The sequence below is a fragment of the Rattus norvegicus genome, chromosome 7, assembly GCF_036323735.1.
Source record: "Rattus norvegicus strain BN/NHsdMcwi chromosome 7, GRCr8, whole genome shotgun sequence".
In the NCBI taxonomy this organism is placed as follows: Eukaryota; Metazoa; Chordata; class Mammalia; order Rodentia; family Muridae; genus Rattus; species Rattus norvegicus.
The window spans coordinates 26,576,866-26,599,088 of NC_086025.1; the positions used below are offsets into that span (position 1 = coordinate 26,576,866).

The 22,223-nt window shown below is 41.0% G+C and overlaps 1 protein-coding gene and 1 long non-coding RNA gene across 16 annotated transcripts in view; one reads left to right on the plus strand and one right to left on the minus strand.

Moving 5' to 3' along the window:
- Positions 1-22,223, plus strand: part of Anks1b (ankyrin repeat and sterile alpha motif domain containing 1B) — a 1,165,904-nt gene that overhangs the window by 376,217 nt on the left and 767,464 nt on the right. The gene's annotated exons all lie outside the window — the stretch shown is intronic.
- Positions 20,492-21,216, minus strand: LOC134479858 (uncharacterized). Its single transcript, XR_010053663.1, has 2 exons — positions 21,133-21,216; positions 20,492-20,941 (listed from the first exon to the last, which is right to left on the minus strand). It is a non-coding gene; the product is annotated as an uncharacterized LOC134479858 (long non-coding RNA).

Here is a 22,223-nt window from a genome sequence, read left to right on the forward strand (position 1 = left end):
AATGTTAGCAACTGGTTTGCTGTACATGGCTTTTACTATGTTTAGGTATGGGCCTTGAATTCCTATTCTTTCCAGGACTTTTATCATGAAGGGGTGTTGAATTTTGTCAAATGCTTTCTCAGCATCTAATGAAATGATCATGTGGTTCTGTTCTTTCAGTTTGTTTATATAATGGATCACGTTGATGGTTTTCCGTATATTAAACCATCCCTGCATGCCTGGGATGAAGCCTAGTTGATCATGGTGGATGATTGTTTTGATGTGCTCTTGAATTCGGTTTGCCAGAATTTTATTGAGTATTTTTGCGTCGATATTCATAAGGGAAATTGGTCTGAAGTTCTCTTTCTTTGTTGTGTCTTTGTGTGGTTTAGGTATAAGAGTAATTGTGGCTTCGTAGAAGGAATTCGGTAGGGCTCCATCTGTTTCAATTTTGTGGAATAGTTTGGATAATATTGGTATGAGGTCTTCTATGAAGGTTTGATAGAATTCTGCACTAAACCCGTCTGGACCTGGGCTCTTTTTGGTTGGGAGACCTTTAATGACTGCTTCTATTTCCTTAGGAGTTATGGGGTTGTTTAACTGGTTTATCTGTTCCTGATTTAACTTCGATACCTGGTATCTGTCTAGGAAATTGTCCATTTCCTGAAGATTTTCAAATTTTGTTGAATATAGGTTTTTATAGTAAGATCTGATGATTTTTTGAATTTCCTCTGAATCTGTAGTTATGTCTCCCTTTTCATTTCTGATTTTGTTAATTTGGACGCACTCTCTGTGTCCTCTCGTTAGTCTGGCTAAGGGTTTATCTATCTTGTTGATTTTCTCAAAGAACCAACTTTTGGTTCTGTTGATTCTTTCTATGGCCCTTTTTGTTTCTACTTGGTTGATTTCAGCTCTGAGTTTGATTATTTCCTGCCTTCTACTCCTCCTGGGTGTATTTGCTTCTTTTTGTTCTAGAGCTTTTAGGTATGCTGTCAAGATGCTGACATATGCTCTTTCCTGTTTCTTTCTGCAGGCACTCAGCGCTATGAGTTTTCCTCTTAGCACAGCTTTCATTGTGTCCCATAAGTTTGAGTATGTTGTATCTTCATTTTCATTAAATTCTAAAAAGTTTTTAATTTCTTTCTTTATTTCTTCCTTGACCAGGTTATCATTGAGTAGAGCATTGTTCAATTTCCACGTATATGTGGGCATTCTTCCCTTATTGTTATTGAAGACCAGTTTTAGGCCGTGGTGGTCCGATAGCACGCATGGGATTATGTCTATCTTTCTGTACCTGTTGAGGCCCGTTTTTTGACCAATTATATGGTCAATTTTGGAGAAAGTACCATGAGGAGCTGAGAAGAAGGTATATCCTTTTGCTTTAGGATAGAATGTTCTATAAATATCCGTTAAGTCCATTTGGCTCATGACTTCTCTTAGTCTGTCTACATCACTGTTTAATTTCTGTTTCCATGATCTGTCCATTGATGAGAGTGGGGTGTTGAAATCTCCCACTATTATTGTGTGAGGTGCAATGTGTGTTTTGAGCTTTAGTAAGGTTTCTTTTACGTATGTAGGTGCCCTTGTATTTGGGGCATAGATATTTAGGATTGAGAGTTCATCTTGGTTGATTTTTCCTTTGATGAATATGAAGTGTCCTTCCTTATCTTTTTTGATGACTTTTAGTTGGAAATTGATTTTATTTGATATTAGAATGGCTACTCCAGCTTGCTTCTTCTGACCATTTGCTTGGAAAGTTGTTTTCCAGCCTTTCACTCTGAGGTAGTGTCTGTCTTTGTCTCTGAGGTGTGTTTCCTGTAGGCAGCAGAAAGCAGGGTCCTCGTTGCGTATCCAGTTTGTTAATCTATGTCTTTTTATTGGGGAGTTGAGGCCATTGATATTGAGAGATATTAAGGAATAGTGATTATTGCTTCCCGTTATATTCATATTTGGATGTGAGGTTATGTTTGTGTGCTTTCATTCTCTTTGTTTTGTTGCCAAGACGATTAGTTTCTTGTTTCTTCTAGGGTATAGCTTGCCTCCTTTTGTTGGGCTTTACCATTTATTATCCTTTGTAGTGCTGGATTTGTAGAAAGATATTGTGTAAATTTGGTTTTGTCATGGAATATCTTGGTTTCTCCATCAATGTTAATTGAGAGTTTTGCTGGATACAGTAACCTGGGCTGGCATTTGTGTTCTCTTAGGGTCTGTATAACATCAGTCCAGGATCTTCTGGCCTTCATAGTTTCTGGCGAGAAGTCTGGTGTGATTCTGATAGGTCTCCCTTTATATGTTACTTGACCTTTTTCCCTTACTGCTTTTAATATTCTTTCTTTATTTTGTGTGTTTGGTGTTTTGACAATTATGTGACAGGAGGTGTTTCTTTTCTGGTCCAATCTATTTGGAGTTCTGTAGGCTTCTTGTATGTCTATGGGTATCTCTTTTTTTAGGTTAGGGAAGTTTTCTTCTATGATTTTGTTGAAGATATTTACTGGTCCTTTGAGCTGGGAGTCTTCACTCTCTTCTATACCTATTATCCTTAGGTTTGATCTTCTCATTGAGTCCTGGATTTCCTGTATGTTTTGGACCAGTAGCTTTTTCCGCTTTACATTATCTTTGACAGTTGAGTCAATGATTTCTATGGAATCTTCTGCTCCTGAGATTCTCTCTTCCATCTCTTGTATTCTGTTGGTGAAGTTTGTATCTACAGCTCCTTGTCTCTTCTTTTGGTTTTCTATATCCAGGGTTGTTTCCATGTGTTCTTTCTTGATTGCTTCTATTTCCATTTTTAATTCCTTCAACTGTTTGATTGTGTTTTCCTGGAATTCTTTCAGGGATTTTTGCGATTCCTCTCTGTAGGCTTCTACTTGTTTATTAATGTTTTCCTGTGCTTCCCTAAGTGTGTTCATGTCTTTCTTGAAGTCCTCCAGCATCATGATCAAATATGATTTTGAAACTAGATCTTGCTTTTCTGGTGTGTCTGGATATTCCATGTTTGTTTTGGTGGGAGAATTGGGCTCCGATGATGCCATGTAGTCTTGGTTTCTGTTGCTTGGGTTCCTGCGCTTGCCTCTCGCCATCAGATTATCTCTAGTGTTACTTTGTTCTGCTATTTCTGACAGTGGCTAGACTGTCCTATAAGCCTGTGTGTCAGGAGTGCTGTAGACCTGTTTTCCTCTCTTTCAGTCAGTTATGGGGACAGAGTGTTCTGCTTTCGGGCGTGTAGTTTTTCCTCTTTACAGGTCTTCAGCTGTTCCTGTGGGCCTGTGTCTTGAGTTCACCAGGCAGCTTTCTTGCAGCAGAAAATTTGGTCTTACCTGTGGTCCTGAGGCTCAGGTTTGCTCGTGGGGTGCTGCCCAGGGGCTCTCTGCAGTGGCAGCAACCAGGAAGACCTGTGCCGCCCCTTCCGGGAGCTTCAGTGCACCAGGGTTCCAGATGGTCTTTCGCTTTTTCCTCTGGCGTCCGAGATGTGTGTGCAGGGAGCAGTCTCTTCTGGTTTCCCAGGCTTGTCTGCCTCTCTGAAGGTTTAGCTCTCCCTCCCACGGGATTTGGGTGCAGAGAACTGTTTATCCGGTCTGTTTCTTTCAGGTTCCGGCGGTGTCTCTGGCAGGGGTCCTGCCGCTCCTGGGCCCTCCCCCACGGGAGCCCAGAGGCCTTATACAGTTTCCTCTTGGGCCAGGGATGTGGGCAGGGGTGAGCAGTGTTGGTGGTCTCTTCTGCTCTGCAGCCTCAGGAGTGCCCACCTGACCAGGCGGTTGGGTCTCTCTCTCACCGGGTCTGGGAGCAGAGAGCTGCTGCAGGCCGGGATCCGCGGGTGTGGGACTTCCGGTAAACACAGAACGTACCCGGTCCTAGAGAAATTCTGCTTCCGTGTGTCCCAAGCTCACCAGGCAGCTTTCTTGCAGCAGAAAATTTGGTCTTACCTGTGGTCCCGAGGCTCAGGTTCGCTCGTGGGGTGCTGCCCAGGGGCTCTCTGCAGCGGCAGCAACCAGGACTCATTCTTCTAACTCTTGTACTCTATTGATGATGTTTGCATTCATGACTTCTGATCTCTTTCTTAGGATTTTGATTTCCATGGTTGTCTCCCTTTGTGTTTTATTTAATGTTTCTATTTCCATTTTTAGATTCTGGATGGTTTTGTTAAATTCCTTTACCTGTTTGATTATGTTTTTCTGTATTTCTTCATGAGATTTATTTGTTTTCTCCTTAAGGGCTTCTACTTTTTTTATCTGTGTTCTCCTGTGTTTCTTTAAGGGAGTTATTTATGTCCTTAAATTCCTCTATCATATTCATGAAAAAGGATTTTAGATTTGAATCTTGCTTTTTAGGTGTGTTAGAGTATCCAGGGCTTGGTGTGGTGGGAGAACTGGGTTCTGATGTTGTCAAGTAGTATTGGTTTCTGTTGCTTATGTTCTTGTGCTTTCCTCTTGACATCTGGTTATTTCTAGTGCTATCTGTCTTGCTGTCTCTGACTTCAGGGATCCTGGTTGTGTCAGAATTTCTTGGAGTCCTGCTGTCTCTGTGATCCTGTGATTCTGGAATCTTGTGATCCCGAGATCCTGGAATCCTGTGATCCTGAGATCCTGGGTGTATCAGAGTTCTTGGGAGTCAAGCTGCCTCTGGGATCCTGAAATCTTTGTGCAACCAAGCTCCTGAGCTCCTCTTGTGTCAGAGTTCCTGGTAGTCAAGCTTTCTCAGGGTGTTGCAGGAGTGGGTTGGGAACCAGAGTCCTGGGGCTGCATTGGGCACAGGTGAAGTCAGAAGGAACCTATGCCTCTGGCCGGATGGGGTTTTGTGTTTCCCTGGTTCCTGGGGGTAGGTCCCAATTACACTGGGTGATGGAAAAGATGTTGCCTCAACTGTGATCTTGATTGTGTCAGAGATCCAGTGATCCTGGGTGTGTCTGATCTCCCAGGAGCCAAGCTTCCTCTGTGATTCTGTGATCCTGGGGGCCCATCAAAACACCTGTGATCCTGGGCTTGTCAGAGCACCTGGGGATTGGGCTCCATCTAGATGTTGTAGGACTGGGTGTATAGCCAGTGCCCTAGGTATGCTCAGGACATTGGTTCAAACAGGAACGAACCCATGCCTCTGGCTAAGCAGGGGTTCCTGTGTCCCAGGGTCCTAAGGGTCCCAGTTATTCTGGGTGTTGGGACAGATGTTGTGGTCTCACCTATTATCCTGGGTGACTCAGAGCACCTGGGAGAACTCCCTCTGAGTGTTGTATGAGTGGGTGTAGAGCCAGCACCCCACGTCTGCCTCTGGGTGCAGGTTCAAACCAGATGGTGAATTTTAACATCTCTTTCCATGTGTTTATATACAGCCATTGGACAGTCTTGACTGAAACATAAAATTCCATGATACCATACAATATACTTGTTAGTTACCAGTTCTGTTTACAGGCAGGCTTGCAGACCTCTCTATACTGCCTGGCATAATGTCAACCTCATGTTAATCCAGAAAGCCTCAGGAGGCTATGGTATGGGAGATAAAATATATGTAACTTGGGAACCTAATACAATATGTAATAAGTAGCATTTATTTCCAACTATAGAAAAGAGTATTTTTAAAATGTCATTTTCTTTCTTCATTTCTACTCAAAATTATGGTGTTCAAATTGCATAAAACTTTGATGATTGCTTATTAATAAGTGTAATACTTGGTTCATGAGTCTCAGCATAATAATAGCTATAAGGAGACTTTATTTTGTAGGATTATAAACTGAGGCCAGAAAGATGGAATCCCAGTGTCATGGAGATAATAGCAAATCTGTACTGGGAGGTAGGTTTCCTGATTGCGGCCCCTGTTCAGGCATCTTTCACACACAATTCTTAAACATGTCATGTATTCCCTCGGGACGTATTTCTGCATTATTTGTTCAGAGGTGGCTCAGAGAGATAGCAGGAAAACCTTAAAAATCCAACTTTTCCAGGCTCTTAGGTGATCAGTGTCTTTGCCTTCAGCATGCTCTGGTCCTTTCCATTGGTCTCAGATGCACCAAGCCTTATGCATATTTGGAAAGCCTGAGTATATGCATGACCTGATGTAGAAATTCATTAGATCACCTTCATGATTGTTGATCAAGTATCTTTGAAAGAAAACATTTCCTGAGTGATAGCTAGGTTCCACCAGTGCAGGTGGATGAGATTTCGAATTTCAGAAAGAATTTCAAGCGTAGAAGAGTAGAAATATAGGAAGCACATATCTTATATTTCAGTTTCCTTATCATTGCATATTTAAAATAAATAATGCCATTGTACACAGTCTGAATACCCTATTCAGATCCTGCTCTGTTCTCTTGCTGTGATTATGATCCCATTCCCAACCATTGCATGGAAATAAGACAGAAGTTTTTGTCCCAAGTTCATATAGTACCAATGGTGTCAGATGTTGAGTCTTCAACATCATTTAAGGATTGGGGATGAAAAGAGAGTAAACTCCTTTGGCTGTATTTTAATCATGTTAGTTTGGGGTTGTTTTGTTTTAGTGCTGGGAATCTAATCTAGACACCCACCGGCAATGCAGGGGCTCTGCATCCCCAGCCTGTATGACATTTTATAAACACATTTTTATAACTCATTTTGTTCTCCTCAAAGTAGAGCTTTATGAAATCGAGATAATCTTCTATTACATTGTAAAAAATGTCTTTCTGATTGGGTCCACGTAAAATGCAAAATCCCTGTATGAAGAGGAAATCTTTTAAAGCAAAAGTGAATTTATGAGTAAGATCAAACGTTACTTAAAATTGTTCAAAGGCTTTTATTTTATGTATTTTTCTAAAACAATCTACATGGGGCACACTTTCATAAGGCAAATGAATATATTATTTTGTTGTGAAAAAGTTAAGAGATATGCAGAAGTAGGAAAATTAGTATAACAGACACCTGTCACCCAGCCCAATCTGCCATCAACATTCTGCCAAACTAACATAAAATAGCCCCCCTCTTTGTTCTAGAATATCCCAGAGCTATAGAACATTAGTCATTGTTTCCACTAAATTCACACACGTTAACAGTTCCTCAGCAGTGAGATCATCAACATTTTGACTGTGACAGTCCGAATATGCACAAACTGCCAAGAGAAAGGGAAGGGGAGCTGAGGAGGAGGGGAGCTTGCTCTGACTCCTTGCTGAGATCCCTACTCTTGAATCCTAAGGGAACAAAGAAAAAAAGTCCATTACATCACAAGCTCCTATGTGGAAAGACAGAACACCTGTTTGGATTTCTCTGCGGCTCTGGGGACTGAGAGCCTGAGAGCCGACTCTCAACTGTGACTAGGATGTGGGAGCTTGTATGTGCTGAGAACATCAGGAAGAGAGAAATGAAAGGATGAAGATGGAGAAGCTGATAAAATAAGCAGCTTAGGAAGAGGTATCAGCCAGCCTCATGACCAGTTCTGATCTGCGATGCTGGCTCTTTGGGCCATGCACTGGAGGAAGGGCATCCTGAAGGGCATGAACAGTGGGTGAGGAGGCCAAAGCAATCCCTGTAAGGGACTGATAACAGTGGGCTTTCCATTAGCAGTATTCCCAGTAGCTTGGAGAGCAAGTCCTGTCACCGACAAAGAGAATTTAGGCAACACACCAGAGGATCATCTACAAACAATTTTAGCAGAAAAATCTGTGCCAATATTTTTCCCTTAATTAGGAAAGATGCTAAACATTTTTGTGTATTAGGTATTTTACATAAATTATGCTATTTAGATCAACTCTGGGATTTAGCTATTCAATTTTTAAGATGAGGACTCTTGAGAGGCTTGATACGTCGTCCCATTACACAGCTGCTATAAATAGAAGGGCTGAGATGTCAACCAATTTCTGTATGACTTGCCAGCTCTCTCCTCCATGCGGTTCATAGCCTATCCCTACACCTCTCAGAGCACCTGTAATTAGCCATGCAGGTGGAGGATCTGCAGATTAGCACATCTATTATTCCTTTACTTTTTTGGTTTATCTACGAATCAGGATAATATTATGTGCTTTTAAATTTTTTAAAGTCATTTTAACGTAAAACCTTCCAAACCTATTAGAAAGGCAAGTGGAAGTTTCTCAAGGTCAGGTGGAATTCACAAATAGCTTGCCCCATGTTTTCTATGTTCCTCACTCAAAGCTTTTTCTAAACTACTAGGTAGAAAACAAAGTAAAAGCCGTTCACCGTTTTGTGATGACTTCTCTTATGCATTAACAGTGCTTTGGAGTCAATGCCCTGTGTAATCAGGATGCATAATTTAAACCATTGTTCTGGTCTTTCAAGCTAGTGAATGGGAATATAGGAAGCAGAGTTCTATTCATAATACCTCCCCACCCCCTTCTCCCTGAGTGATCTTAGGAGAGCCATTTAATCCACCATATGGTTTAGTTTTCTCACTTCTCTTCAAAAATATTCATCTTTCCCTTCTAGGTGACTACTAAAGGATGCATTGCTATTTTAAATGCATTAAGAGAACTACTTAAGAATAAGTTACTACTGCTTCTCATGACCTGAAACAGCTAGCTAGGGCATAGAGAGGAGGGTTCAAGATTTTCTTTGGCTCTCCAAGGAGTTTGATATATAAAACTTCATTACAACCTAACCAGCTCCCATGAAGAATATGTTGTTACATAGCAATATTACCCAAACAAGAGTCTTAGTTGTGATTCCTTAAGCACCCCAGAGAATAGGGGAATGTATAAATAAATTGTAAGTGAACTTTATAACCAAACTGACCAATATATTATGGAATATGCTGATCAGTAGCTGAATGAAGGGGTTGAAACTTGAACATTTGCAAGATCTTTGACAGCTCTGTCAAATAACTATCAGAATAATGACCACCCAAAAATGTCTATGCCATCACCCAAAAAATGTGAAGTATTATGTGATATAACAGAAGAAATTTGCAGATGTGACCAAGCTAAGGATTTTGCTATGGGAAGGTTATCCTAGGTAGTTTAAGTGGACTCCAGGTAATCACAAGCACAACATAGAGGTAGCAATGTCAGAGAAGGAAAGAGATTTGAAGATATTGAGCTGCTGGCTTTGAAGACAGAAGAGGAGGCCATGAGTTAGAAACATAGTCACCTCATGGAAGCTGGGAAAGATAAAGAGACAGATTCTGCAGGAGGTTCTAAAAGAAATGTTGCCCTGTTGGACACGATGATTTATTCCCCCATGATTCCATTGTTCCAACTTACTCAGTACTAAAATTAATGAGTATGTTTTTAAATAACATCTGTTGTACCTAGGTATGACTAAAATTGAAGACTTATATTGTGGGACTATGTCGTACTTAGGGTTTCCATTGCTGAAGAGATAACATGACCACAGCAATTCTTTTGCAGTTCAGAGGTTTAGTCCATTTTCGTCATGGTAGGCATGGTGCTGGAGAGTGGCTAAGAGTTCCACATCTGGATTATCAGACAGCAAGAAGAGAGCACCATACTGTGCCTGGCTTGAGCATGTGAGACTTCAAAGCCCACTCCTGTGACATCCTTCCTCCAACACAGAAATGCCAACTCCAACAAGGCCATACCTCATGATAGTGCCTATGGACCTATGGGGGCCATTTTTATTCAAACTATCATAGACTATCATACCATTTAATCATCTGATCTCTTAAAACATAAAATAATGCATGGTCCTCATCAACTGTGAGGTCTACACAGTGGGAGCTAGTGGGGGGTGGGGCTGACTCATATACCTCAGCTGCCTCTGTTCATATACATACTGTAGACAGTCTGCCTCAAAAAATTTCTGTCCTAGAAGGCTTCTTTGAATATCATTTCTTTTTTAAAACAGGGGAAAGCTGTCATAGCCCCTCCAAGAATTTCTTTGGCAAGCCTTTTTACTGAGGTCTATTCTTCACAGTAGGGTGATTGCCTGACCTATATTGTGGCATTTTCTTGACCCCTTTGCCTCTAACTGCTCTGAGTGGCTCATGGAGACCCCTCTTGCACCTTCAAATGTCTCCTATTGCTTCATATTGAGAACTTTGAATCACTTATCATAGTCTTCTCCTTTCTGTCAGTTTCATTGCTAACATCGAGAGTATTTAGTACTCCTGGTTAATGAGTAAAACTTGTATCATTGTGTATCTTAGGAATATTTATTATTTATAACATGAAATTAGGGGTGTGTGTGTGTGTGTGTGTGTGTGTGTGTGTGTGTGTCTTCATATGCAATACGGTCTCTAATACATTGACTTTAATTAGTAAGAGGAAAGAGTTTACTGGACAAGCTTACCCAAATTAGGTGAGGCCTTTCAACATGTTATCCTGGAAGCTTAGAGGGAAGAATCAGGCTGCGAACTACCAACTGGGGTGAGCAACTGTTATAAGTAAACTGCAGGCTCCAACCCTGCAGCTGCAAGAAGCTGAAAATTTCCCATAACTGCCATGATAACTGCAGAAGATCAACTTTGGGGATCCTGAACAGAAGGCCACGCAGTGCCCAGACTCCCCAAACCAGGGGAAGATAACTGGATGCTGTCTTGAGTTTCTAACACTGTAGTGCTTTGAGTTGCAGCTGTTAATGGGCAACTATCGGGGCTTTGGTCTGTGAGCAGCTGAGGTTGGACTATGAATTCACCATGATTAGACTTACTGGAAACGTGGACTAGGAGGATACTGCATGTAGAACTGCAAAGTCAGGGGCATTCTACCCTGACAATGAGAAGACGGCTGTTCTGCACTTGGAGCAATCATATTGGGACTGTGTGCTCTGCCATTGTATTAAAAGTAGAGCTTATATGTGATGTACTTAGACCTGGTGACAGGGAGGTCTAGAAGCAAAGTATCTGATTTCTGTCTCACTTCCTCTGGCTGCCAATAATGTGCAAGGGGCGGGAGATAAATTAAAGGTGAGAATGTTAAACTAAAACAAATGAGGTTTGAATAACGGAACCTTTAGTGTATCTTAGGAATAGTTATTATTTATAACTTGGTATGATGTGCATGTGAGAGTGAAGTGGCTCTCAGATGAACTCAACTTTGGCTTCTCACTCGGTAGTTTCCTATCTGTGTCTTAATCACTTTTCTATCACTGTGGCAGAACTATCTGGCAGCCATTTAAAAGAATAAATACGGTCCTTAGCCATATCACTAACCCTGTCGCTATTGGGCTGGGTCAGTTCCCTCTGATTACATGGAGTGGGGACTGAAGAGCAGTAATTCTGAATATAAAACCAAAGCTTGTTTGCCAAACACAGTGTCAGGAGATGCTAGGCAGTTAAAATGCCAATTGTCTACTTAGCAGTCATCAGAGAAATTGGCCCGCAAACCAAATCTGCTGCTGCTTGTTTTTGTAAATAAAGATTTATTGGAGCACAGCCATATCCCTTCAGTTATATGTGCCTATGACTCCCTGCTTTAGCGGTTGAGTTGAGTGGCTGCAGCAGAGGCCTTCTGGCCCTCAAAACCCAAGATGTTTGCCATGTGGTTCCTGATTCTGCACCCCTATCCTCTAGAAGGAAAATGAAAGCTCACGGGGAATAGGCAACCACGGGACTAGATGAAGGTGGCTGTCATCTTGGAAACTGCCTTAAGAGGCCCTTGAGATCTGTAGGTAATGCGTTAAGTGATATGAGCTAAGGTGGTATCTGGGTGGTGGAGTTCCTGCATACCGTGCTGGGTTTTGATCCTTAATACAAGTAAATAATGGATGAGTAAGGAAAGCATGATGAACTAGTTTAGTGATTCCACCCTAATACTCTCTGAAAGAGCTTTCTTACAGAAATCTGCACTAAATTTCTGCTTTGTATTTTCGTACCTACTACATTTGGTTTACTTAGAAAAAGAAAGTAATATAGTAAGTTGAGTTTGATCTGATCTTGCATATAAAGTCCTTGTTCTAAGTGGGCTCTGTATTTTACCTTCTCTCATTAGTATGATCAAACAGCTGATGCTAGTGTCTTTTATAAAGAAAAATATTTGCACAACCTTTCTGAAAATTCAAGACCCTCCAAGGCAGTGAAGAGACTTTCCTGCCAGTGCCGGACTCATCCGTGAGTTTCCACAGCCTTCATGTTTCACTCCCAGAACCCACCACTCCACGCTCTGATATCCTAAGAATTCATACCCCCTGCCTCCAGCTATGGGGCTACACGGTACACTACTGCTCAGCTCCTGCTGTAGACGAACTTGCCTTTTGGTTCAGATCGTAGCTTGGAGTGAAAAGTGCTTTGATAAAGACAGGGGGAAACTACAGAACACCACTGTGGCCGGGCTGGGCAACAGGAAGGGGATGTATAACTCCTGGGAAGATTTGATGGACAGCACAGTCGTTTATTCAGTTTAATGATAAAGTCGAAAATAGCAAGTGATTTTACATGACCAGACTTGACAATAGAAGTGTGGCAGAAATGGCAACAAAATAAAACTAAAGCTAATCAGGCACTGTGTGCTTTCAGTGTTTTGTTTGCTGCACTGAAGGTGGCACCAGAGTTCTCTGCCTCCACCCTTGTTGTGCCAGGAAACCAGCAGTTATTGGGTAGGGAATTCTCAAGTCTGGTGAGAGACGGAAGTCTGATGATTTATTTTTGTGACCTGTGGGATTGGCAATTAAGGGCAGTGGCTATTGAGTGTTTTGGTGAGAATTCCTAGATGGGAATGTGCAAAGTAATTACTCATGGTGTTAATAGAAAATAGGAATTCACACATAAGTTCAGGATTTTGGTCAAGTAAAACCTGGCACAGCTAGAAGTATGCATCATCAACAAGCACTCTAGGTCCCAAGGCCACTGTTTTGTCCTTATCTGCTTGATGATTCTGAGAACGTAATGAATTCACTTACAGAACTTAATGAACATTGCAAGGAAGCTCAAAGGACACAGTACTGTAAAAGTCAATGGCGAGGGTCTTTGCATTTTCTTTAAGTACATTTATTCTTATCTAATCTCTGTTGCTAAATTCAGCCCCTTTATTGTGCATACAGAATTTGTCCTTCAACACTCACTTGGCCACCATTGGGCCGTCATTTACATGCATGGGCTTACTTGCAGTGTACAATATGTATGTATGTATTATGTATGTGTGTATGTATTATGCATGTATATATGTATGTGTGAGGATTCATGTATGTGTATGTGTGCATGTATGTAGAAGTACTTGCTCAGTAAAGAGACTAAGCAATGGAAGAGTAAGAGAAGATAGCAAAAAGGAAGGAGGCGACTGTATCTTAACCTGATTTATCAAATCCTTCTCATTTTCATGAATAATAATTTATTTACCGAGATCTCACAGACCATCTGCTTAACGGAAAGGAAGTTGGCAAGGACCAGTGTTAAACTTCCTGGTCTTTTGCTTCTAACTGCTATTTTGGGAACTGTGTTAATGTTTCGCCTCACTCTGGTTACTCTCCGCTCTCTTACTGGACTCGCGTTCTGAAGGATTATGGGTGATATCTGAAGCCATGAACATATATAAATTCTTTTATTACCATGGAATATCGTATGTCTGAGTCAGAGACTTGACTTACACGTGGACTGACATGATCTAAATATTAATATTTTTATATAGGTTCTTTCACTGAACGTAGAGCTCACTGACTGGCTAGACTGGCTGCTAAGCTCATAACCTCCTGGCTTCTGCTTCCGGTGCTGGGGTTTCGGGCATGAGGTACCATGCCCAGCTTTTTATATATGTGCTAGAGATCCAAACTTGGGTCCCCATGTCTATCTACCCAGTGCTCTATTCACTGAGGAGTCAGTCAACCAACACTCTTTCGACTTAATGTCCTGTATTATTGCAGCAGGAGTATCAACAATGGCAGAGGCTCTTTGTCACCCAAATCTCTCTTATCCAACTTACATAAGAGATAGGGGAGTTTTACATATGGCCCATACATATACAGCCACCAAACTAGATAAGATGGATGAAACAAAGAAGTGCAGGCTGACAGGAACCGGATGTAGATCTCTCCTGAGAGACACAGCCAGAATACAGCAAATACATAGGCGAATGCCAGCAGCAAACCACTGAACTGAGAACGGGACCCCTGTTGAAGGAATCAGAGAAAGAACTGGAAGAGCTTGAAGGGGCTCGAGACCCCATATGTACAACAATGCCAAGCAACCAGAGCTTCCAGGGACTAAGCCACTACCTACAGACTATACATGGACTGACCCTGGACTCTGACCTCATAGGTAGCAATGAATATCCTAGTAAGAGCACCAGTGGAAGGGGAAGCCCTTGGTCCTGCCAAGACTGAACCCCCAGTGACGGGATTGTTGGGGGAGGGGAACACCTATAGAGAAGGGAAGAGGGAGGAGTTGGGGGATGTTGGCCAGGAAACTGGGAAAGGGAATAACAATTGAAATGTAAATAAGAAATACCCAAGTTAATAAAGATGGAGTAAAAAAAAAAAAGAGAGATAGGGGAGTTTTAAATTCTTTAGAAAAATCATCCTGTATAGTGCAGGATGTCTACAGGTTTTCTGCAATCTTTTTTCATGGAGAAATTTTTGTGTGGCAGTGTATGTTATATATGTATGTATGTATGTATGTATGTATGTGTGTGTATGTGTGTATGTATGTGTCTGTGTGTATCACATATGCAAAACCCATTTACTGATGATAATCAGAAGAAATTCACTTAAAATAGTTATTTTGTGCACATACAACCTTATCATTAATTAAACACTGAAGTCAATGTACACACTAATTAATGACATGCATGTGGTTCTTTGTTTTTACATAAAGAATTTAATAGTAGGCGATATTTGATATTGGAGTACATATAGCATCTTCAAACATTCTCCACAGTCGATTAATTTTTAAAAACAGCATTCCATTAGTTGAGAATTTCACACACATGCAGAGGCATATGCTGTGCGTTCAGAATCAAGGCAGTGGTCAAGTTCTGAGCCAAAGCATGAGCGAGCGCTCCTAGGAGCCCTTTCGATTCATTATACATTTGATTTTGAATCAATTTTTAATTGTGCATTCAGAAGCCTTTTATTAAGGTCACATTTCTTGTGATTTTCGTATGCAGTTATGCGACTCTCTGGGATCTTGACCCAGAATTTTAAAAAAGGCAGACTGTAGCTGTGACCTATGCTTTCAGAATATTTTTAGGAAGCAATCTTAGATTTTATTTCACCTCCTACAAGTAGCTCCACATTAAGTATCTGTTGAGGCCATGATCATTGCACCGAAACCAATCACTAATATTTTACAGCTAGAGGTAGAAGCCAGGAAATCCTCATGAGTTTGGGGCCAGCCTGGACTACATGATGAGTTCCAGGTCAGCCAGGGCTACAGAGTGAGTGAGACCTTGCCTCAACAAACAAACCATCAGTTTTTCTTGCAAAAATCATGTGCAGCGATGTCTTGATTTGAGTGACTCTTTACCCCTGACACAATCATTCTATTGGAGATGGGTATCTGGCATCTGTTTCTGAGAGGAAAACCCAGGGAGTAAAGAAACAAAAGGAGGAAAAGAAATATATGAAGCTCCTGAAGTCTTACCTCCAGGTCCTTCTGGTGTGCTTTAGTGTATGTCCTCATAGGAAGCCTCAGCTATGACGCTTACGAATCTCGTAATTATCTTTTTAGGGTTTGCATTTCTGGCCAGCCTCTTCCCTACATTTAGGTACCTGACACACAGTAGAAACATACTAACATTTGCAGAGAGCTTATTTCTCTAATCTATAATAATTGAATGCATAGATTCCTAGGATGCATGAGAGTCAATAACTGTTGGATGATTGTCATTGAATGTATACATTTAGGAAAAACGAGGCAGCAAGCACTCTGTTGCACTGGGTACCCTTTTCCACATGTTTGCCAAAAACTGCCTTCTTTCACTCCGGCTTCAGAATGTCACCTTAGGAGAGCATTGAAAAGGGAATTACTTCATTAATGCTGGCCTTCAAGACTTATGGGGTATTTTTTTGCATTTTATTTTTTATTGGATTTTTTAAATTTAAATTTCAAATGTTATCCTCTTTCCTGTCTATAAATCGCCCTCCCATCCCTCATCCCCTTTCTTCTATGAGGTGTTCCTCCACCCACCCCTTCCTGCCTCCCTGCCCTGACATTCCCCTACACTGGGGCATCAAGCCTTGGCAGGACCAAGGGCTTCTCCTCCTATTGATGTCCAACAAGGCCACCCTCTACTACATCTGCAGCTGGAGCCATGGGTCTGTCCATGTGGACTCTTTGGATGGTGGTTTAGTCCTTGGGAGCTCTGGTTGGTTGGTATTGTTGTTCTTATGGGATTGCAAACACCGTCAGCTCCTTCAATCCTTTCTCTAAGATTTATGTTTTTAAAGAAGGTAATGCATGATGGTGTATCATTAGTCATTAACGATGACATTTCCATGGTTATTATTATTATATTGTAGGATGGATAAGGAGTGGTTTCTGTCTCTTCCCTCAAAGCAAACAAAACCCACAACTCTTTCACAGGTTTTCCCTGCATTATCTTTCCTTGATTTTTTTCCTTTCTACAAATATTGAGCCTTTCTGTGGTAAACTATTGTGAAACAGAAAGCAAAATGGTGCATAGGAAAGGGCAAAGTACCAGCAAGGAGTAGGTCAAATAATTCCAGTTTGAGTTTCTTTGCCAATGACATAGTTTTCCTTAGCTAGATTTCTAGAAGAGTTATTTAGCTAAAACTGGTAAAAATAATTTCTGCTTTGTGTGTGTGTGTGTGTGTGTGTGTGTGTGTGTGTGTGTGTGTGTGTGTGTGTGTAGATAGGATGTCATGTATCTCTGGCTAGCCCTAAATTTAGTTTGTACCTGAAGTTAATCTTGAACCTCTTATTTCCTGCCTTTACCTCTGTGCTATGATTACAAGCTTGCGCCAACACCCCCCATTTCATGTGGTACTGGGAATAGAACCTAAGACTTTCTGCCTGCTCGACAAACTGTCTACTGACTGAGATGCATCTTGGGTCCTGATGATAAGCTTTTATGTTTTTATATGCTAACTTTTTTGAGGAGAAAACAAAAAAAAAGTGAGTAAGGAGCCTTATTTGGACATCAAAAAATTCTTAAATCAGGAGTCCAACCAATCTGATATTTTTATTTGATCATTTCATTTTTTTTTAATTTTTCCATTTTTTATTTAATATTTTTAAAAACATTTATTTATTTATTTATTTAATGTATATGAATATACTGTCTCTGTCTTCAGACACACCAGAAGACGGTGTGGGATCCCATTACAGATAGTTGTGAGCCACCATGTGGTTGCTGGGAATTGAACTCAGGTCCTCTGGAAGAGCAGTCAGTGCTCTTAACCACTGAGCCATCTCTGGTCCAGACTTTATCCCCCTCCTGGTCCACCCTCTGACTGTTCCATATCCAATATCTCCTCCCCCTATCTCCATGAGGATGTCCCCACCCCACCACCCCAACCCCACCAAACCTCCCCACTCCCTGGGGCCCCAAGTCTCTTGAGGGTTAGGTGCATCTTCTCTGAGTCCAAATCCAGCAGTCCTCTGCTGTATATGTGTTGGGGGCCTCATGTCAGCTGGTGTGTGCTGCCTGGTTGGTGGTATAGATTTATAACACCTGCCAATTAACTGTAAGCTTGATTTTAGTTCTCTAATACACAGGGCAGTGTCAGTGACAGGCACACGATTACAACTCCGAACCAAACCAAATGCTTTTACAGGCTCTGTTTTTATAATTTGCAATTGCTTGTTTATTTCACATTAAGTTATCACTATAAAAAAAGATAGCATCATTTTTTTCTATCCTGGAGAACTACTTGTTTGCAATATAATCTTAGGAGATAGAAAGTGAAAAATAAAAACATACTTGATATTTTGCTATATCTTAACAACATCTTTGCAGCAGATTTGTTGGTATGCATGGGACATGAGAATAATTCATTTACTCTGTAATTCTTGGTTCAGTTTTAAAACATTTAATGCTAAAGTGTTAGGTATGTGAACATAAAATCCTTTTTGGTACACATTTCCCTTAGCTTCCATTATACCCCTTAGCTTAAGAGGTAATTCCAGGCCACAGTAGAGAGACTTTGGGCAGATTAGAGTGAGATTCCACTTCAGTGGGCCCAACCTCCCATTGGTTGGCCTTGTCTCTAAGGCTAGAATTCGTCTTTCTAAGCCTGGTGTGTTACAGGATATTTGAACCTGTTTCTAGTTAGGGCATTGTTCAGCCCTTAGCACAAATAGCTTTAATCCCAAACAATGAAGGTAAAGTTAGTTTGCAGAAGGAAGTCCCCATGTTTGAAAATGATGTCTGATTGAGTGGCAGATAAAGTGATGAATCAGAGAAAGATTTGATAGAATCTGTGCCCAACTCATGAGAGGACAGGAAAGAGAAGCTACTTAAGGGAGAGGCAGACAGTTCAGAATGAGAGTACAGTACCGGAGTACAGTAGGGTTTGTGGAGAGCAGTGCAGTAGAGTTGAGAGGGAGGGTAGAATGGCTGAGTTGAACCAGTTGGCTAGAAATCAGACAGAAGAAGAGCAAGCATAGTCAGCAGCAAGTCTCGGAGGCTGAGAACATTCTAGGCTTATATTAGATTGTGCAAGCACTAGAAACTCCCAGGGATAGGCCTAGGTCAGCAGACGGAAGCAGTAAGCCTCCCAGACAGCAGTTACTACAGGAGAATAAAGGTTACTTTTACACTGCTGTCTCCCAACCATACACAGAGACCCTGGCTATTCATGTATGCCTCTGTATTCTTGTTTTGTTCCTATGAAATAAAAATTGGTTATCTGTCCTGGGAAGAAAGGTGGGTTTTATCCTATCATAAGACAAAATTACAGCAAGATGTAAAGACCTTAGCTTTGGTCTGTGGTTCTGGAATTGGTCAAGATGTTGTTCTATAAGGAAGGTGAGCACTTCAATGAAGGCAGCATAGGGAATGAGCTGTGTAATCAGGAGAGGTCTAAGAAAAGCAGAAATGATGAAAGGTGAGTTGGCCATTTCAGACTTACCCTTTCTTGTAAAGAGTTGAACAGCAGGGTTTCCTTCTTGTGGTAGATAACCTGTTTGGGAATACGGCTGCCTTTTCCTCCATCTGTTCTGATATCTGCTTTTATTGCACTTATTTAGTCTCTCTCTCTCTCTCTCTCTCTCTCTCTCTCTCTCTCTCTCTGTCTCTCTCTCTTCAACTATTACAAAGATATTTAGTGGAAAGGTGCTGTCTTAGATAGGGTTTTATTGCTGTGAACAGACACCACGACCAAGGCAACTCTTATAAAGGCAAACATTTAATTGGGGCTGGCTGACAGTTTCAGAGGTTTGGTCCACTGTCATCATGGTGCAAAGCATGGCATCATGCAGACAGTCATGGTGCTAGAGGAGCTGAGAGTTCTACATCTTGACCCAAAGGCAACCAGAAGGAGACTGTCTCCTGCAGGAAGCCAGGAGGAGGGTCTGATTCCACTGGCCAGACTTAAACATATATATGGGACCTCAAAACCCTCTCTCCACAGTGACCCACTTCCTCTAACAGGGCCACACCTCCTCTATTAAGGCTATACTGTCTAACAATGCCACTTCCAAATCACCAAAAGTACGTTGCATTAAGTCTAAAAGGTAATTAGTTAGTGGTAAAACTCAGTGGCATCCCAGGTCCTTTCATGCCTGCTGCTCGTGTGGTTATTGGAATTCCCCTTTCTTACCTCTCCAAGGTTGCATTGCCTGGAACTTTACCACTGATCCCCGACTGGGATGTCTCTGACCTGCTGTCGCTCTGAAATAATCATGTTTCCTTGTTGGAGTCAATCCCATCTGCCACACTTCATACGCCCTTAAGATAATACCCACCTACTTTTCTAACTATATCCTGCTTCTCTGTCCTTGCTAAAAATGGACGATCTCATAGCAAATGTGTGTTAGCTACATTTCCTCCTGGTAGAGCCGACTTTATACTTTTCCTTATTCATGAAGAAGACACACTTCACTTTCAGTTTTCAAAGCTCTTCGAGGTATTCCCTCCTCTTGGTTTGACCGAGCTTCCGAATACTGATATACACAGTCTGCATTAGCAGAGATCACCTGCTCTTTACTGCATCGCACAACAGGGAAGGTCATTGGCTCCTCTGTTGAGAACAGCACATGTGACTCCCTGAAACCTTGCAGTATAGTTGAATACCTGTTTGTGTTTCTGTGTTTACTAGAACAAAGACAATTGGTTTGGGCTTTAGTAGAGATCTGAAATGTTTTAGAGCATTGGATTCTCAAAGAGCTTGCCTTTCTGTAGCTAGCTAGCGCTTTTCTTTCTATTATTAGATGTTCAAGAGTGCTAGCAATTAATTGACTTTGTTTCAACTGATAGACTTGTAGTTCATTTCCATTGTTTCTTTTCTCTTTTAAGTCTTCATCGGGCTGGTGGGATGAGTGACTGCTTATAAATTCATGGATGAGTGGCAGCATGTGCCAGTTGCCTACAGCTTTCTTATGTCAATCATCCATTTTCTTCCTGACATTCAATATGACTTTGCCCATTTTACCTGACAAGAGTTGGGAATTCTGCCCCACCTGCATCCCATTCTGACTACTAAGTTCAGGCGGTCTTCAGCACCCCTCCAAGTTCAGTTTTAGGCTGATCTTTAAAAGGAAAGACGATTCCATCTTTACTAAAATTAATCTATGTAACATTTTGCAATGAAAACACGTAAGGGAATAAAAAGGAACAAGGGTCATGCTATTGAATATAGGCAAAACGTCACAGTATAAATTACAAAGAAGGCTCTTATACATATATATCTCTGTATGTGTGTGTATTATGTGTGTGTCTGTATGCATGTATGTGTGTCTGTATGCATGTATGTGTGTATGTATGCACATATGTGTGTATGTATGCATGTATGTGTGTATGTATGCATGTATGTGCATACATAGAGGTACATATACATACATGGAAATGAGGCTTTTTTGTTTGATAAATTCTGTATAACAACCAAAAGGGAAGTTCCTCTTCTTCCATTTTTCCTCCTCCTCCTCCTTCTCCTCCTGTTTTCTCCTCCTCTTTCTACTTCTACTGCTGCCATGCTCTCTCCTTAAAGGGAAAAATATGATCAAACTGTAACCAAGTGAAAAAGGACTTGCCTTGATTTGAGTTGGAACCTGAAATAGCAAATATTTCAACACTCCAATTACTCTTACACACACACACACACACACACACACACACACACACACGTGCGCGTGTACAGTAATCTAAAAAGAAAATAAGCAATCAGAACCTACTTCTCCTTCCAAGGTGTCCAAGGAAATATTTCTGTATTTCATCTCTGTTTTGCTTTAGATCATTTATAATCTTTAGGCATAAACCTAAGAGAGAAAAAACAGGGACATTTTATTCTTATTTTATGAAAAATATGGCTACATGTTGGTTGGATGCTAAATACATGTGATAAACTCCAGCATAACCTAATTGTGCTAGTGATATTATTTAGGAAGCAAAATGAAATGTAAATAGTCCAGTTCCTTTCTTGGTTTTAGTGCGAGACGATGGTGTTTCATCCTCCCAAGAAGTGAAGAACGAAAGCCGTATGTGTGTGGTAGCCCACGCTTGTAGTTCAGCACTCTGGAGGAGAACCACCAGGATCTAGGCATCATTGTAGCCTCAGCAACATAGCAAGCTCAAGGGCTACATGATAGCCTATCTGCAAGAGTCAAGCAAATAATGCAGTTAGGAAAGATGAAAGAAATGCGAGCTATCTAGTTTTCTCTTTACATATTAACAATGGTTCTCAACCCTTGTGGGTATGACCCTTTCACAGGGGTTGCCTAACACTATCAGAAAACACAGACATTTGTATTTTGATTTACAACAGCAAAATTTCAGTTATAAAGAAGCAGCAAAACGATTTATGCTTGGGAAGTCTCCACAACATGATGAACTCATTAGTCCTAGTATTAGGACGCCTGAGAACCCCTAGACCAAGCAATACTTACCCAGAATTCCACCCCCACAATTTTTTTCCTTCAAAGAAGAGCAGAGGTAATATATAAAAGAATTAATAAGTATCTGAGAATTATTTCCATAACTTTATCAATCATGATACCTTTTCTTCTCACTTCCAGTAAGTTCGCTTCTAGGAAATGGACTCAAATAACCAAAAGACAGACAATTTAGCATCAGTCAAAGAGGAGATACAATAATATCAAATAATTTAAAAATATTTTCAGAGTAGTTAAAATAACAGGCATTTTTTTAAAACCTGATCAGGAAAAACAGTGAAGGTTTTTAAGATAGTGCTTTTGAAAAGTATAAAAGACGTCATGCCGTGAGAAGGTTATTAGTGTGGGAGCATGGTGTATCTAATTAGACAGAT